Genomic DNA, 6,098 nt, shown 5'->3' with positions numbered 1-6,098 from the left:
CCATGTTTCAGACTCTGTAGCACATGGTTTTACTAGACTATAGGCTCCTTGAGGGAAGAGGCTTTGCACCTAAGTATTTAGTAGCTACTTTGGGGTATGTTGTTAAAAGGTCAAGGTCCTACAAATTTCAAAAAGACATCTTCCATTTCCTAAAACCTCTCCAGAAAAAATTTCCCAGCTTCCTCAGGGAAGCAGCAGTGGCATCGTGGGGAAGAAAAAAAAAAAAAAACTTTTTTTGTCAGAAAACTTGGATTGACCTAAGCAGGGTCACCTCTTCCCAGTTCCATGAGTTAAGACCAATCACTTCACTTCTCCAAGACTTTCTCACCTGTACAATGGAGTCAACGGTGCCCACCTTCTTGCCAGGCGGAGCTGAGGACCCAGTGTGGGATCTCCGTGGATAAAGCGCTTTGTGGACTAGGACGCCCTGTCCAAAGAGAAGGTCTTTTCATTCATAACCCTTTCCGACCCTTGGTTCTGCCGCTGGGAAGTTTTTCCGTTAGGGCCAGGCCTCAAGCTTGTGGTGGAAAATAACAGAGGCTTTTAAAGAGAAATGAAACCACTCTCCTCAGCAGACTGTTCCCCACTCATTAGCTGTGTCCCGTGGCAGCGTCTCTGCTGGAAGCGTCCAGTCTTAGGAAGAACTTTCGGCCAACAGACGCCACAGAGTGATTGGGAGGCTGGTAAACAGCACATGGCATTCCCGGCCCGTGGCAGGCATTCATGCCTGGAATTCTTTGTCCACGTGAGGAAAGACAGAGAGCTGCTCTGTGCTGCAAAACTCAAAGCCAGAACTCCACTTTCAAAACCCCCAGCCAAGGCTGATATGAACAGGCCACCAGGCCTTGTAAAGTGTGCTTACGAAATAAACTTGCCCAAACTTGGAGCTCTTTCATGAACAAGAATTTACTCGTGAATTCCAAAGGGAAAAGATGACACCTTTATGACAGAGAAACTTGGCAATCTCCTCCTTAACCAAGTGATCAAAAGTAACCTCCTGAAGTGACACACTGAGACCCGACATCACTTCCGTCATATTCCAGTCAAACGATGCATAACTGAATCTAACCATGAGGAAACATCATCAGACAAACCCAGACTGAAGGCCATTTCTAGAAGACAGCTGGCCTGTACACGTCAAAAATATCAGTGTCGTTAATGACAACAAAAGCTGAAACTGTTCCAGATTGAAGAGACTAAAGAGACATGACAACTAAATGCCAGGTGGGGTCATGGATGACTGAAGCCTAGATAGGGAAAAGAGACCTTGTGATAAAGGAGATTATTGAGGTAATTGATGAAATTTTAAAATGGACTACATATTAGATAGTAGTATTGTATCAGTGTTAAGTGGCCTGAATTTGATTGTCGTATTGTGGCTATGGAAACCCTGGTGAGGTAGTGGTAAGGAGCTATGGCTGCTAACCAAAAGGTCGACAGTTCAAATCTACCACGCGCTCCTTGGAAACCCTATGGGGCAGTTCTGCTCTGTCCTTTAGGGTCTCTATGAGTTGGAATCGACTCGACGGCAATGGGTTTGGTTTTTGCGTTTTTTTTTTTTTTTTGGCGGTTATATAATTCCATCCATGTTGAAGTATTTAAGGGTGAAAGGTCATGATGTCTAAGTGAAAAGTATATGGAGATTCGTTATTATATACTCTTCTTGCAACTTTTAGGTAAGTTTGAATTTTTTTAAAAACACACTTTTATAGGAAATTTGGCAATGATTTTGGGTGATGGTTGCACAACATCATTAATGTAAATGAGTTGTCTGCCTGAAAAATGTTGAATTGGCAAATGTATTGTGTCTGTTTTTAGAGCGACAAAAAATGGTTTTAATAAATAAAAATAAGGTAAATACTATTTTTTTTTTTTAAAGGAACATCTGTTTATACGCTTAGCTACATCTCCTAGATCTGTTACCCATGTCCCAGCCTAACGCACAATACCGAAGAGCTGGGGTGGAACTCGGAAGAAGTGAGACATGGATTAGCAACATCCAAAGTCACCATCTGGGTGGGCGCCACCTTCTTCGATTTTGGATGCTGGAGACATAGCAGTATTTCAACAACGCTGTCGTCACTCAAAACATCTCAATTTACCAACCACACAGGAAAATCAGTTGCACTACATTATAATCATGCCTTGCTTTTGACCCCAAACAGACCCATCCACCTTCTTAACCAGCCTGGCTTCTAAAGGGATCCTAGACCATCAGAGCTAGCAAGGACCTTGAAGAAATCCTCAGCCATGTTACAAATAAGGTAACTGAGGCTTGGAGAATGACTTTAATTTTCCTGAGGGCTCAGCTAACCCCACCGACTCTCTGCCAGTGTTCTTCTCAGGTTTCTGTCCTGGGAACCCTGGAGTATCTTCCAGGGCCTTTGGCTATTTGCAAAAATCTAGAGAGGAAGATTTCTGGTTTTAGGGCCGAAGCAGTGAGTGACGCAACTGGGCCAAAGATTTTTTTTTTTTTTTAAGTGTACAGGTGACTCTGAGTTCCAAAAGAGTGGGAGAAAAATATTCTTAACTAAATAACTTTCACAGAAAGAAGTGTGGAGCACCCCAAGGTGATTACTGAGAACAAAGAAGTCACTGGGATGTATTAGTATGTTTGTTTAAAAAAGAAATTGTCACATTGCTTGATAATCCCACCTTGAATACATAACTGTGGCTATTTTAAGAAAGCCCACTATATAAAAATTCAAACCTATCATACAGAAAATTGAGAGGATTAAGACATTGTCCTGGTTATTCTCCATCTGCCCTCTCTACCTTCTACCTGCTTCTCTGCCCTCTCTGTGCTCCCACGGGGCTGATGCCTTCACCTGCAACACCTGGGCTCCCTTGCCCTCCAGTGGGACACATCAGCAGGAGAGAGGTCAGGGTATTTCTCCCCACTTTGCCTGGCCCGCCGTGCTGGCAGACCGCCATGGCTTCAGCTCCTCCTCCAGCTCTCGCTCGGCTCCAGGAACACCATTTCCTTCCCTTGCCCCTCCTGGCCCAGCAGCAGTACCCGCTTCCTGATGTCCCTGGAGGTCTCATCACCCCTGGTTAGCCCCTGCCCACTACTCCACAACTGTTCAGTTGAACTATCTTCACGTGGAATTTCGTTTCCAGCAGGAACCCTGACAGACACAGAGATGAGTTTGAGTTTATGAAAAACATTCCCTGCTATGTGTGAGCCCATCATGCATTTCAAGTAATTCCATTTGCCAAATGTCCCCATAACCACACCGCTTTCCACACACAGCGTCACGCTGCCTAAAGCGAGCTGTCCTGAGAGGCTGCAGTTCCTGCTTTAGAACTCTGAGGAAGGACCTGGAAGAGTCCCTCCCAGCCCCTTCCCAGTCTCCTGAGGATACTCCCGCCACCTCCAACACAGCAGCCAGGATCTCCAAGTGTAAGACCCTGTAAAAGTGTGTGTGTATGTGTGTGTGTGTGTGTGAAAGATTACATAGCAAATTCGTTTCTCGTTAAACAATTAATATACCCATTGTTTTGTGCCATTGGTTGCCAGTCCCACAATGTGTCAGCGCTCTCCCTTTCTCCACCCCAGGTTCTGTTCCCATTTGTACAGTTTTCCTGTCCCTTCCTGCCTTCTCTTTGCTTTTGGGCTGCTGTGACCTTTAGTCTCATATGCATGATTGAACTATGAAGCATGTCCCTCATGTGTGTTACTGTTGGCCCTATAGACCTGTCTAATCTTTGGCTGAAGAACTTTGGGGGATATCTAGGACCATCCCCAGCAAGGACTGCACGAGCGTGGGGGCAGGTGGTGATAAAGGTGTCAAGAGGACCAGGGGATAAGAGGGTGGTAGGAGGGCAGGGAGGCAAAGGAAAGCCAGCTGGGATGAACACATCCCACGCTAGGCCCTTGAACCTCCTTCTGTGGCTGCCCCTTCTATGGCAACGGTCATTGCAGGAAGTAAGGCTCATGTTCTGTGGCCCACACAGGTCTCGCCAAGGGGACCTTGGTCACTGCCTTCAGCCTGGCCCTAATGTGCAAGGAGGGGGCAGCTGAGAAGGTTCTTGCCTTTAAAATGGCCAATTGCTATGTTCTTCCTCCATCCCTCCCACTACACTCTGACTGTCCCAACCAGTGAGACCTCACCCTGATAGCCCAGGAACCATCATTCTCATCCTCATCATCACCGGGAGAAGTATTATTATTTACACAGAACTTTCCAGTTTTCCAAACCACTCACATTCACTACATCATTTGATCCGTGGAGGTCAGCAGAGGAGGAGTTTGAGATCAGTGGGGCTGGATTGCAACCAAATAACACGCCTAGAGCACAGTAAGTGCTCAAAAAATAGTTATTGAATGAACGGACACTCAGGGCCAGCCCTAGCCTACCTCTCCCCTTCCTCAAGCTGAGATAAGAATTTTCACTGATATATTATTGGACAACCTGAGTAGCCCTGTGCAGGAGACCTTTCCAGGATCCTGATGGACATCACTGTACTGTCATGCTTTCACCCCACCCCCAGGCACCAGGGCCACATATCTTGGGCAGCGTGCTCACTCTGCCCTACCCCATACCCTTGTCAGCTCCACAGTTTAGGGAGGATCAGAAGTTGGGCTTCAAGGTATGGTTGAGTGAAAGAAGCACCCTCAGGGGGTGCCCAGACCCCATTGAGACAGAATGGAGCTGCACACACATGTGCATGCCAGCAGGCGTGTGTGTGGCCCCATGTATCCTGAAGTGTTTCTAGAATACTCTAGAAGAGGGAGTCACACCTGCTTGTCCAGGACTCCATACCCACCCTCGTGCTCTCAGTAAATAAATGACTGTGCCATGAATACTGCACGTGTCAATGTGGCACCCTCGTGAAATAGACAACCTCATGCGTAGAACAGACTCTCTGGCCTGATGGATACCCTCCCCATTTCCAGGCGAGGAAATTCAACTCAAAAGAGGTTATGTGCCTTGGCCAATTCAAAGGGCATCTACAGGTAGGTCATCTTAAGCAACAGGGGGTCAAGGGCCTTCTTCTCTCCCTCTCTCTTTCCAAAACCAAGAGCCACCCTTGAGCTCCCAAATCCCCAGAGATACAGGCTCTGGCCCCTAGATGTGGGCCAGCTAATGTGGGAATGGATGCAGCTGGTGAATGTGTATCTGAAATCCCAACAGGGACAGCTGAAGCCCACACTGGGCAGGAGATTCCCTGGCTATGGGGAAATCTGCTGATAAGGTGGTCCTGGAAAGGGCTGGGTGGGGTTATCTCCGGTCTGGGGAGAATCCACTGGCAGAAAGGAGGCAGCTCTGGGAAATGGCAAGGTGAAGGAGCTTGGCCCAATTGTTTTGGTACAAGAAGGCACCATCCTCTGCCCAAAAATAATCAACATCAGAAGCCAATTACTAGAAGGCTCTCTTACCACATATAGTCTGTAAGGCTGAAAATCAAAAGAGGACTTTGGTAAGAAGAGATTTTTCATGAAGGTTAGCTAGCCCTAAAATGAACTAGAAGTAATCATAAAGATATCTAATACTAGATCAGCACGCTGATTTCAAAAAAAAGGAAACTGGGTCCCAGAAAGGGTGGGTAACTTCCCTGAGGCCACACAGCAAACCTGCAGCCAGGTCAGGAGTAGATAGCAGGTTGATGGCTCACAGCCAGAGCCCTCTCTACCACTTGTAACAGGTATTTTCTCCATTCACATCCGTAACCTTTTACCCACTTAGAACCATATCCAAATCTTAAATTCATTTGCAAAGATGCAAAGTTGGTGGGTGTGTCCCGGGTCTTGGGCCACCCATTTGCGTCTCTTGATTTCTCAGCAATGGTGCAGCCAGTCTCACTTGAGATTCCAAAAGCGAAGAATCCCTCCCATTACCTATGGGGGGGAGGGGGGAGTCACTACTTTAAAGTCACTAATCAAACTAGGAGACCTGGTGGCACTAAGGTTAAGCGTTGGGCTGCTAACCCACCAGCCGCTCTGTGGGAGAAAAGACCTCACAATCTGCTACCATAAGGATTACAACCTAGGAAAGCCTATGGGGCAGTTCTACTCTGTCCTTTAGGGATCGCTATAAGTCGGAATCAACTTGGCAGCACACAACAATGAAACTAGCAAGGCCACTGGGTGGGTC

This window comes from Loxodonta africana, chromosome 7, assembly GCF_030014295.1.
Source record: "Loxodonta africana isolate mLoxAfr1 chromosome 7, mLoxAfr1.hap2, whole genome shotgun sequence".
Lineage (NCBI taxonomy): Eukaryota > Metazoa > Chordata > Mammalia > Proboscidea > Elephantidae > Loxodonta > Loxodonta africana.
The sequence above is the reverse complement of the archived record's forward strand: the minus strand, read 5'-3'. Positions refer to the sequence as shown.